The sequence below is a fragment of the Hemitrygon akajei genome, chromosome 5 (genome assembly GCF_048418815.1).
Source record: "Hemitrygon akajei chromosome 5, sHemAka1.3, whole genome shotgun sequence".
In the NCBI taxonomy this organism is placed as follows: domain Eukaryota; kingdom Metazoa; phylum Chordata; class Chondrichthyes; order Myliobatiformes; family Dasyatidae; genus Hemitrygon; species Hemitrygon akajei.
This window is the reverse complement of record NC_133128.1, coordinates 45,028,640-45,041,791: the sequence shown is the minus strand read 5'-3', so window position 1 is coordinate 45,041,791 and position 13,152 is coordinate 45,028,640. Positions and strand designations below refer to the sequence as shown.

At 43.2% G+C, this 13,152-nt stretch overlaps 1 protein-coding gene across 4 annotated transcripts in view; it reads right to left on the bottom strand.

Moving 5' to 3' along the window:
* Positions 1–12,212, bottom strand: part of hao2 (hydroxyacid oxidase 2 (long chain)) — a 94,068-nt gene extending 81,856 nt beyond the window's left edge. For 2 of the 4 annotated variants that reach the window (XR_012098903.1, XM_073045405.1), the window contains exon 1: positions 12,120–12,190. The gene's annotated coding sequence lies outside the window, so the exon portion shown is untranslated. Of the gene's footprint in view, positions 1–12,119 lie in introns of all 4 variants that reach the window. The other 2 variants (XM_073045402.1, XM_073045406.1) reach the window with 2 other exon arrangements.
* Positions 12,213–13,152: the final 940 nt, after the last annotated feature.

The window sequence follows — 13,152 nt, the reverse complement described above, 5'->3', positions numbered from 1 at the left end:
ATCTGGTCCTGGGACTGGGCGCCCCTGGCTATCTGGTCCATTCTCAACTGACCCACCTCGGCCGCCTGAATGAATCCTCTGAGCTACATGCAATGTAGCTGCCTCTCTAGCCGAATAATAGAACCAGAAAACTTCTCCCCGCTCTCCTGACACACGTTCTGAAACCCCACCATGAGCTCCATTGGGCATCCTGTCGGGCCAAAAGCATTGTCCAGTGCTTGCACGTAATTGACAGCTGTTGCTACGGGACGATTTAATCTGATGGTTTTCACAATGTCAGTGGCCCGCCCATTCAAACTTTCAACCAATCAACAGAGCACTGCCACTCATCTAACAACTGAGAGGTCCATTCCGCCCAAGCCTTGTACTCCTTTTTCCCCTTTGGGGGTGGGCGTAATTCCAAAGAATTGGTGGAGCCTACCATAGCTGGAACATTGAGCATGATTTTTCCATTTATTCGCCAGCAAGGGCGGATACTAACTCAGAATTCTCACTCTCCCCTGGGGGAACGTGGACTAGACAGTCCAAATTCGACCACTCCTTCCCCTCACTTCTAGAAATAATAAAACCCTGTCTTTGAAATCACCTCCCTCAGCTGCTGCTACGTCAGCGCTGGTCTGCATTAGAACGAGAGCTGCGCTAGCCATTTTATCAAACTTCCGACCACAATCTCAACTTTAACAGTACTTAACAGGTGAATTAACAATTCATCCGGAGTATGAATATCTACCCCACTCAGGGTAATCACACAGCATCCAACGGAATCAATCCCAAACATAGCCATGAAATTGTAACTCTCGTTTCAGCTAACGACTTAATCTAGGGGATGTTAGCCCCCCCCCCCCCCCCACAGCCCCTGGCATGGCCAAACTTAAGAAATCTCATTTGGGTGCATGCTGCAAGATGTGTCCTCTGTTACAAATCAGTACCACAAAATAACAAACAGTACACAATACGTGATTAAACGATTGAGCTTTATAATTCTTAATTATAAAGAAAACAAAGAAAACGTAAAGAAAACAAAAAAAAGTACAAGGGCTCATTCTCATGAAACAGTCTATTGTGCAATGTTGGAGCTCACTGATAAGGCTGTTCGTCCACCACCGACCTCCTCCAATCATCGCTGACCTTCCCTCCGGACCCTCGCTCCAAGTCCACTCCATCCGAGGTCTACTAACTCTCCATTCGCGTCTTCTCTCCTCATCTCATTCTCAACCGGCAAATGACCGCAAATTCCCGGCTCCCAGTCACACAAGAAAGAACAACATCCTGCTCAGTGGCTAACATGCCCCGTTATCTCTAGTCATAACCCAAACATTGCTGCTACAGAGAAACCATTACCTCAGCAGTGGAACATTACAGAGAAGCCATTACATTAGCAGTGAAACCTTACAGTGTGTTACACTTTATACAAACTTGAGATTCATCTCCTTACAGTCAGCCACAAAACAAAGAATCTCAATCCAACCTATTAAAACAAAAGAAGACTGGTGAACACTTAATATGCAGTGAAAAAGAATTGTGCAAACAATAAAAGTAAGCAGATAGCATTCAGAACTGACGTTCAGGAAGTGATTCCTGATTGGTTGCAAGTGACAACCTCACAGAGATGAGTAAACCTTGTGAAGCAGTGAGCTGAATTGAATTGAATTGACTTTTTATTACTTACATCTGTTACGAACCCCGTAACTGGGTGTCTTACCAGCAAAGATAGAAGTATCCGTTGGAGTCTGGTGATACTGTTTTCAACTGTTTTATTAGTAAAAATACACAAAAATAATATCAATGCAAAGATACAGATAATAGACGTCATCAATACTAAACCTAAAAGTGTGGGTATAATAATAATCAATAAGAAATAAGCTCTATCATTGTCTAGGGGATAATGAATTGTCAGATGGAAATATAAAGTTCAGTTCAGTTCATGCAGGCTGCAGTAGTTGTTGGTCGCTGTGTTGCAATTGTGAGGGAGAGAGAGAGAGAGGGAGAGGGAGAGGGAGAGGGAGAGGGAGAGGGAGAGGGAGAGGGAGAGGGAGAGGGAGAGGGAGAGGGAGAGGGAGAGGGAGAGGGAGAGGGAGAGGGAGAGGGAGAGAGAGAGAGAGAGAGAGAGAGAGAGAGAGAGAGAACAGTAACAGCTATTGACTTGCCAACTTTCCTTTACGATTTTGATCCATCGATGCATTGTTGTTGTGGCCATTCACTTATGACCCCTCCGTCCTTTAGCTAGACCATTCTTCTGTGGTGGACTCATCACCCAGGCAAGGGTAGACACACACACAAGCCCCCCACCGGTCTCACTACAAAACACTGTCAGTTAAAATTTACCAACCCTTCATTCGGTCTCCGGTCTCCCACCCTGTCTCGTGGGGGTTCTGATGCTCACTAGCGTTTCTCCTGGTGCGTCTGAGGGGTGTTACCTCAGACCTCACTTTTATCCCCACTCACGGGGTCTCAGGTGTCAATCAGGTTAAGGTGATGTAACCCATCAAACCAGCCCACTCTGGTTGCCCCCTGAGGGGTTTCAATGAATAGAACAGTACCAAGTACACAATCCTTCTCCAAAAGACAACAGCAGTAATCAGTGGTTCCGCTCTCTTTTGTTGGTAGGAGACATTCCACTTTGTGTATCTCTGAGCTGTCTCTCTCTCTCTCATTAACTTTCATGAGCTGATATCAATAACAACTGCCCTGGCAGAGTCCCTTTTGTCTCTCTTACTTCCTTGATAACAGCGTCGAAATAGTAGCGATTTGCGATTCTCTAAAAGGGGGGGGGGGGGGGCATTGGCGATTTTGTACCCTTCTGCCCATCAGAGTTGTTCATCATTCGTAAGACATCCTTCATATACGTGAGGAGTAAAAATCTTTACATTATGTCTCCGTCCAAATGTGCAAAATGCAACTTATAGTAATTTATAATAAATAGTATGTACAACAGGACAGTCAGTCAATATATCATAGAAATACAATTGTATCAGCATGAATTAATCAGTCTGATGGCCTGGTGGAAGAAGCTGTCCGGGAGCCTGCTGGTCCTGGCTTTTATGCTGCAGTACCGTTTCCTGGATGGTAGCAGCTGGAACAGTTTGTGGTTGGGGTGACTCGGGTCTCCAATGATCCTTCGGGCCCTTTTTACATACCTGTCCTTGTAAATGTCCTGAACAGTGGTAAGTTCAAATCTCTGAGTCCTGCGATTAAGGGCAGTACAGTTCCCATACCAGGCAGTGATGCAGCCAGTCAGGATGTAATCAATTGTGCCCCTGTAGAAAGTTCTTGGGATTTGGGGGGCCATACCAAACTTCTTCAACTGTCTGAGGTGAAAGAGGCACTGTTGTGCCTTTTTCACCACACAGCCGGTGTGTACAGACCACGTGAGATCCTCAGTGATTGTGGATGCCGAGGAACTTAAAGCTGTTCACCCCCCCAACCCCAGATCCATTGATGTCAATAGAGGTTAGCCTGTCTCCTTTCCTCCTGTAGTCCACAAACAGTTCCTTTGTTTTTGTGACATTGATGGAGAAGTTATTTTCTTGACACCACTGTGTAATGTGATGACTTCTTCTCTGTAGGCTGCCTCATTATTATTTGAGATTAGGCCAATCAGTGTAGTGTTGTCAGAAATTAGCAGATTGGAGCTGTGGGTGGTGACACAGTCATGGGTATACGGAGAGTAAAGGAGGGGGCTTAGGACACAGCCCTGAGAGGCACCTATGTTGAGGGTCGTAGAAGTTCAGTACAGAGAGGAGCAAACCTCACACTTACATTGTAACATTCAAGATGATTGTTGATACCATCAATGTTTTTGTAGTTTTTAACTTGTTGAAGTAATGAAAATGTTTCAATTTCACTTTTAGCCATTTCTGGGTATCACCACGCCTGAATGCTTGAAAATGTAGTGAGCTAAACAGTTTTAAATTGTTTAACTGCTTATTTCTCTCCAATTATCAGTGACAAAAATTGCTGCTTTTTGAACACAAACACACACAACTGACACTGTTTAGAAACTGTTTTACTTGAAGCATGGTGTAGTATCTAACAGCCACACAAACACATGCGACTGATGCTAATTAGAACCTGTCCGGCAACAGTGCCCTGTCCCAATTAACCATCATCATGTCCCAAAAACGAAAGGAATCCTGGCTATTTTCTCAATTGTCCCAAGTAAGTGGCTGCCCTGATTAACTGATGGCCCAAGGAAATATACATCCCAAAGAGGAATAAGTATTCTAAAGTAAAGATGACACAGCTGTGGTTAACAAGTCAAAATCAACATAAAAGCCAAAGAGAGAGCATAGAGTAAAAATTAGTGTGAAGTTAGAGGATTGGAAAACTTTTAAGAATCAACAGAAGACAGTTAAAAAAGTCATTAAGATAAAGATGGGATACAAAAGTAAGCTAACAATAATATTAAAGAGGATTATAAAAGTTTGTTCAGATACATAAAGTGCAAAAGAGAGACGAGAGTGAATATTGGACCATTGGCTCGAGAGGTAGTAATGGTGGATGTAGTGATGGGGGACAAGGAAATGACAGATGGACTGAATATGTATTTTGCATCAGTCTTCATTGTGGAAGACACAAATAAAATGGTGGAAATTCCAGGTGTCAGAGGTCATGAAGTGTGTGCAGTTACCATAACTAGAGTGAAGCTTCTTGGGAAACTGAAAGACCTGAAAGTAGATAAGTATCCGGATCAGATGATGTACACCCCAAGGTTCTGAAAGAGGTGGCTGAACAGATCGTGGAGGCATTAGTAATGATCTTTCAAGAATCACTAGACTCTGGAATAGTTCTGGATGACTGGAAAACTGCAAATGTTACTCCACTCTTCAAGATGGGAGAGAGGCAGAAGAAAGGAAACTATAGGCCAGTTAGTCTGACAGTGGCTGGGAAGATGTTGGTCGATTATTAAGGATGAGGTCACAGGGTACTTGGAGGCACATGATAAAATAGGCCATAGTAAGCATGGTTTCGCCAAGGGAAAATCTTGCCTGACAAATCTGTTGGAATTATTTGAAGAACTAACAAGCGGAATAGACAAAGGAGAATCAGTTGATGGCATGCACTTTCAGAAGACCTTTGACAAGGTGCTACACATGAGGTTGCTTTTCAAGCTGTGAGCCCATGGTGTTACAGGAAAGATTCTAGTGCACCTCCCCTCCCCTCACTGAGCTCTTATGCAAACTTGGCTCATTAGCCAGCTCTGCTAACAGCCAAGTGACTCAACGATGAGAAGGCCACCTCTCATAAACAATATATGTCAAGGGTCAGTATGATTTGGGTTCAACCAGACAGGAAAGTCAAGATGGCTCGATTTGAGTTAATGCTGTGTAAATACTACTCACACAATTGTCAGTGGGCATGATATAACAGATCGTACACTGAATAAAATGTTAAAGAATGTATTTTACAAATTTCAGCTTTATGCAGGAAAAAGAAAGGAAATAAAAAATAAAAGGGCCCATTACAGTTAACCCAGTACAAATGTGCACATAAAGTTGAAGGTCAACTTGAGGTTGTCCTTTTTACTCACACGCTGGACCCATGATCCGCGTGAAAGCACACACCACATTCTAAACTTCATTTGAAATTCATCTTGAACCAATGGGCTCTCTCTCGGGAGCACTGGCCCTGCTCCGTGAAGCCATTCATCTGCACAAAGCACTTCAAGCATCAGGGATACTCTTTCCCACAGCATTCTCAGCAATCTTCACCCGTCCTCTCCATAGCTCCCGCCAAAGATAAAATCCCATGAACCACACTGTCCATCACAAATCCCTCTCTGCCCTGCTCTCTCGAAATTTCTCCCGATTCCGTTATCCTGATTGGCTGACAGAACGTTCCTAAGTTGAATATCATAGCCCCTTATCTTTTAGCCAAAACCAAAACATTCTAAAAGGAGAACACACTGCTTTTACAGAACTGCTAAAATGAAATACCTATAGCACAGCAGTAAAAATCTTAACCAGGCATTACACTAGAATGGATAAAGCAGTGACTGATTGACAGGAGGCAAAGAGTGGGAAAAGTCTGGTTGACTGCCAGTGACTAGTGGTGTTCCACAGGGGTCTGTGTTGGGACTGATTCTTTTTACAGTATAATACCATAAAGTATAGGAGCAGAATTAGGCCATTCAGCTGATCCTGGATCCCATTCAACCCCATACACCTGCCCTCTCACCATATCTCTTGATGCCCCGACCAATTATGAATCTATCAACTTCTCTTTAAATATACTCATGGACTTGGGCCTCCACCACAGTCTGTGGCAGACCATTCCACAGATTCACTACTCGTTGGCTAAAAAAATTCCTGCTTACTTCTGTTCTAAAAGGTCGCCCCTCAATTCTGAGGCTGTGCCCTCTAGTTCTGGATACCCCCACCAGAGGGAATATCCTCTCCATGTCCACCAAATCTAGTCCTTTCAACATTTGGTAGGTTTCAATGAGATCCCCACTCATTCTTCTAAATTCCAGTGAGTACAGGCCCAAAGCTGCCAAATGCTCCTCATACGTTAACTCCTTCATTCCCGGAATCATTCTCGTGAACCTGCTCCGGACTCTCTCCAATGACAACACATCCTTTCTGAGATAAGGGGCCCAAAACCATTGACAATACTCCAAGTGCGGCCTGACTAGTGTCTTATAAAGTCTCAGTATTATCTCCTTGCTTTTATATTTTAATCCATCTGAAATAAACGCCAACATTGCATTTGCATTCTTTACCACAGATTCAACTTGTGAATTAACTTTCTGGGAGTCTTGCACATCTTATGTTTCAATTTTTTCCCCATTTAGATAATAGTCTGTACTATTGTTCCTATTACCAAAATGCATCATCATACATTGTCCAGCACTATATTCCATCTGCCATATTTTTGCCCATTCTTCCAATTGGTCTAAGTCCTGCTACAATCACATTGCTTCCTCAGCACTACCTACCCCTCCATCTATCTTTGTATCATCCACAAACTTTGCCACAAAGCTATCAATTCCAGTATCTAAATCATTGACAATGTGAAAATTAGCAGTCCCAATACTGACCCCTGAGGATCACCACTAATCACTGGCAGTCAACCAGAAAAGGCCCCCTTTATTCCCACTCACTGCCTCATGCCTGTCAGCCCTCTATCCATGCCAGTATATTTCTTGTAAAACCATAGGATTTTATCCTATTAAACAGCCTTATATGAGACACCTTATCAAATGTCTTCTGAAAATTAAGTAAATGACATCCACTGCCTCTCCTTTGTCCACTCTGCTTCTTATTTCCTCGAAGAGTTCCTACAGTTTTGTCAGGCAAGATTTCCCTTTACAGAAACCATGCTGACTTTATTTTACCATGTTTCTCCATATACCCTGAAACTTCATCCTTAATAATGGATTCCAACTCTTCACCAACCACTGAGTTTCAGCTAACTGGCCTATAATTTCCTCCCTTTTGTCTTCCTCCCTTCTTAAAGAGTGGAGTGACATTTGCAATTTTCCAGTTCTCTGGGACCATGTCAGAGTCAAGAGATTCTTGAAAGATCATGACCAATGCATCCATTAACACTTCAGCAACCTCTTTCAGGAATCTGGGATGTAGTCCATCTGGTCCAGGTGACTTATCCACCTTAAGACCTTTTGAGTTTGCCTAGCACTTTTTCCTTTGTAATAACAATGTCTCTCTGATATTCACAGACCTCCGGCATACAGCTAGTGTCTTCCAGTAAAGTCTGAAGCAAAATTCACATTAAGTTCATTTTCCACTTCTTTGTCCCCCATTACTACCTCACTGGCGTATTTTTCAGTGGTTCAATATCAACTCTCACCTCCCTTTTATTCTTTAAATAACTGAAGAAAATGGTATCCTGCTTTATATTATTGGCTAGTCTGCCCTCATAATTTCATCTTTTCCCTTCTTTCTGGCTTTTCTAGTAGCCTTTCTTTGGATTTCAAAAGATTCCCAATCATCCAACTTCCCAGTCACTTCTGCTATCATTTATACCCTTTCTTTGGTTTTTGTGCAGTCCTTAACTTCCCTCATCAACCATGGATGCCTACCCTGCCATTTGAGAACTTCTTCCTCTGTGGGATATACCTATTCTGTGGCTTGTGAACTATTCCCAGAAACTTCAGCCACCTCTGTTCTGTCGTCATCTCTGCCAGTATCCTCCTCCAATCCACCCGGGCAAGCTCTCTCATGCCTCTGTAATTCCCTCCATTCCATTGCAATACTGATATATGCAACTTATGCTTCTCCCTCTCAAACTACAGTACGAATTCAATCATATTATGATCACTGCCTCCTAAGGGTTCCTTTACATTAAGCTGACTAATAAAATTGAGGTTAGTACACAAGACCCAATCGAAGATAGGCTTTCCCCAAGTAGGCTCAAGCACAAGCTGCTCTAAAAAGCCATCTCATTGGCATTCAACAAATTCCCTCTCTTGCAATCCGACACCAACCTGATTTTTCCCAATCCCCTTGCATGTTGAAGTCCCCCATTAGAATTGTGTCATTATTCTTATTACATGCCATTTCCAGCTCGCTTTGCAAACTCAACCCCATATCTTGGCTACTATTTGGAGGCCTGTAGATGATTTCCATAATAGGTTTTTTTAACCTTGCAGTTTTTTAACTCCACCCACAAAGATTTGACATTCTCCAACCCAATGTCACCTCTACCTAAAGATGTAATTCCATTTCTTACCAATAGAGCCTTTCTGCCTGTACTTTCGATACATTTGTCCTTTGACGTTAAACTCCCAACTACGTGTTTCTTTCAGCCACGATTCAAGTGATGCCCACAACATTCGATTGATGAGTGTTTAATTGTGCCACGAGCTTTTCCACCTTATTCCAGATGCTACATGCATCTTCAGTCCTGCATTCTTTGCCTTTGTGAATTTTGCCTCTGTGGTACAACATAACCCTATGCTCTGTCTGCAGTTGTACCCAATCATTGGCTTGTCTTTCCTTACATTCAATGACAAATGTTATATGTCAATGATTTGGATGATGGAATAAATGGCTTTGTTGCAAAGTTTGTAGATGATATGAATATGGATTGAAGGGCAGATAGTTTTGAGGAAAGACTGAGACAGATTAGGAGAATGGGCAAAGAAACGGCAGATGGAATATAGTGTCGGGAAGTGTATGGTCATGCAATTTGGTAGAAGGAATGAAAGGATTGACTATTTTCTAAATGGAGAGAAAATATTAAAAAACTGAGGCACAAAGGACCTGAGAGTCCTTGTGCAGGATTCCCTAAAGGTTAATTTGCAGGCTGAGTCTGTGGTGAGGAAGGCAAATGAAATGTTAGTATTCATTTCAAGAGGACTAGAATTTAAAATCAAGGATGTAATGTTTAGACTTTATAAAGACCTGGTGAGGCCTCAATTGGAGTATTATGATCAGTTTTGGGCCTTTTATTTTAGAAAGGATGGTTTGAAACTGGAGGAGGTTCAAAAGAGTTTCACAAAAATGATTCCAGGATTAAACAGCTTGTCAAAATGAAGAGTGTTTCATGGCTGGGCTTGTATTCACTGGAATTCAGAAGAAAGATGGGTGAACTCATTAAAACCTAGCAAATGGTGAAAGACCTTGATAGAACAGATGTGGACAGGATGTTTCCTATAGTGGGAGAGTCTAAGACCAGAGGACACAGCCTCAGAATAGAAGGGTGTCCCTTTAGAATGGAGATGAGGAAGAGTTTCTTTAGCCAGAGGATGGTGATTCTGTGCATTTCCTCACCATAGACAGCTGTGGAGGTCAAGTCTAAGTATATTTAAGGCAGAAGTTGAAAGATTCTTGACTGGTCAGGGTATGAAGGGATACAGGGGTACAGGGGGGGCAGGGGGATAGGCAGGAGATTGGAGCTGAGAAGGAAAATTGGATCAGCCATGATGAAATGGCAAACCAGCCCTGATAGGCCAACTTCTGCTCCTATATCTTATGATCGGTAGTCTTATGGTCCAGAGACTTGCTGATAAAATGTTTTAACAACACACACAAAATGCTGGTGGAACACAGCAGGCCAGGCAGCATCTATAAGGAGAAGCACTGTTGACGTTTCAGGCTGAGACCCTTCGTCAGGACTAACCGAAAGGAAAGTTACTAAGAGATTTGAAAGTAGTGGGGGGAGGGGGAAATGTGAAATGATAGGAGTAGACCAGAGGGGGTGGGATGAAGCTAAGAGCTGGAAAGGTGATTGGCGAAGGTGATACAGAGCTGGAGAAGGGAAAGGATCATGGGACGGGAGGCCATGGGAGAAAGAAAAGGAGAGGGGGGGAGCACCAGAGGGAGATGGAGAACAGGCAGAGTGATGGGCAGAGAGAGAGAGAAAAAAAAACCTAACAACTAACTATGTCAGGGATGGGGTAAGAAGGGGAGGAGGGGCATTAACAGAAGTTAGAGAAGTCAATGTTCATGCCATCAGGTTGGAGGCTACCCTGCTGTTGGAGGTGGCGGAAGTTACGGAGAATTATACGTTGGACCTGGAGGCTGGTGGGGTGGTAGGTGAGGACAAGGGGAACCCTATCCCGAGTGGGGTGGCGGGCGGATGGGGTGAGGGCAGATGTGCGGGAAATGGGAGAGATGTGTTTGAGAGCAGAGTTGATGGTGGAAGAAGGGAAGCCCCTTTGTTTAAAATAAAATGTTTTATATTTTTTTGATAAAATGTTTTAGTTGGTTTTAAAGAATAAATGGAAAAAGTAAAATAAAATGCACCCACAGTCAATCTCAAGGTATCATAATTTGTTCTCGGGCCACAAAGCAACAAATAGTAATGAAGGAATTAACATTTAGCTGGCTGTTTCCACAAACTAGAAATGAATCACAGAAAAACAAAAATCTATGAATTAATGGCAGGGATCCAAAGGTAATTACAAAGAGAAATATAACTGATGCACTTAAGGATGTGAAGATGTGAACAACTCCAGTTGAACAGCATGGGGAGGGTCACAGAGCCAAAGGAAATCTAGCATAGATGAGAAAAGCAACACACTGCAATCAATAACGTTGCAGATCTCAGATAATAAAACACCAGACTTTCCTTTCATAACCATGTTTTGTGGTACTACACTGTAATTAAAGGTTGCCAACTCTAACACTATCCTGGACTGAAATGAAATGGAAGATTGGTAGCTCGGGCTGGCTGCTTGTCTGTATGGCTGTTCGCAGAGCCTGGAGGGTAGCTCACAAACATTTCATCTCTAGTCCAAGTGACATCATCAGTGAGCAAATGAGTGTTGTTTCTACGGGGTGCTCACGTTTATATTGGCCCGAATTGTTCTAATTCCTGGACTCTCCTGGGATCACCCATGTTACCACTGGTGGTGTCACTGGACTGACACCACCTCACCTGCTGAGTACCTCAGTATTATTTGCATTGATTTGAAATTGGAAACATCTTTCCTGACACTGGAATACAGTGTGGGGGGGGGGGAATAAAAAACAGATAATGACATGGACCTAACCTCAAACATCACCCCTTCACACTATCAGATCCCTCAGGACAAGGTCTAAAAGGGCTATCCATAACCTGCACACTCCATGTAATATATGGGTGTCTCTTTTCCACACCCCACACCACACTCACTCTGTGGTTGTGACAGAGGCTATATATGGCATTTTGTTTGTTCTCACTGTAAGTTTTTTATGATCAATATATCCACGATTTTTTTCTTGTGTTTTCCCTTTTCCTACAGTCTGCCGACCATTAACTATTATCTCGTCATATTATCCCACAGTTTCGGTCCAGCCACAAACCAGAGTCATAAATCTACACAGGACCCAACACTTGCATGCCGACAAGTTGAGTCTCATTTACAATGCGGTATCAACTCTCGATCGGTAGAAATCGGAAGACCAGCAAAGCACTGGAAGATAGACAGCACCATCCGGGCAGGAGATCGGAAATCGGCTGCGGGATGTCCCCCGCGGCAGTAACCCGGGAGTGTCCCGCACTGGGCCACACTCAATCACTGCAACTACGAAACCAAAGTCAACCTGTTCCGAGTCTGATTGTACATAATGTGCAAGCGTTCGTACAGATACACACTAAATACTCAAATAAATACTGCAGGGTGCTCACTAAATGTAGGTATTTTTCTTCAGTACAACAATGCTTTTACCGACCTTAGTGTACCCCGTCCGCTTCCTTATAACCTTCAGGTGGAATCACACGTGGTGTCCGGTCTGGCCCTCCCCGTCGCTGAGGGCTGAGCTGTGTTGGGTGGGTGTCACCAGGAGACGGCCTGCGTTTCGCCAGGAAAATGGGGCAAAAATGCCCGAAACGCCAGTAAATGTTGCGCTGGAAGCTCAGATCGACGGTTTTTACACACTACGGCGTTGCTTGAGAAAAATGGAAATTCTTTTTATTTGAACAAGGGTAAAACGGTTGCTGTGTGTTAGAAATAGAAAAGTTGTAGGAAAGGGCGGAGCACCTCAGTAAAATCGGCAAAATCAGAGTAAAAATATTATCAAAGTTCGTATGATAGGTGGTATCATATACCACCTTGAGATTCATTTTCTTGCGGGAACTTACAGCAAAATAAATAATACTGATTTTATGAAAACTACATAGGCAAATTCTGACAAAACAAAACCAATGTGCAAAAAATGACATTGTGCAAATAAAAAAAAAACATTCCCAAGAAGGTGATTTGCAGAGTCTTTGAGAGTGAGTCTGCGGGTCGAGATGTAGTCAGTGTGACACCGTACCACAGTGGCTAGCACACCGTTTTACAGTACCAGCCAGCTGAGTTCAATTCCTGCCTTTGCAAGGAGTCTTAATGGTCTCCCCGTGACGGCATTACTTTCCTCCAAGTGCTCTGGTTTCCTCTCACAGTCCAAAGGCCTACTGGGTGGTAGGTTAATTGGTTATTGTAAATTTTCCTGTGATTAGACTGGGGTTAAATTGGGATTGTTGGTTGAGCAGCTCGAAGGGCTGGAAGAGCCTATTCCACGCTGTATTCAATAAATAAATAAACTTATTTTCTCACTGCCCGCTATGCTGCTGGCGTTTAGGGCAGCAATGAAGGTCCTCCGTCTCTGGTGGGGTTCAGGGCTTCTTTCATTGTGTCGGTCGCTCAGTGCTCCAATACAAAACCAGACATTAACTTACCAAGGGTTTCTGCTTCTGCTACCTTTTCAGGCAGTGAATTTCAGA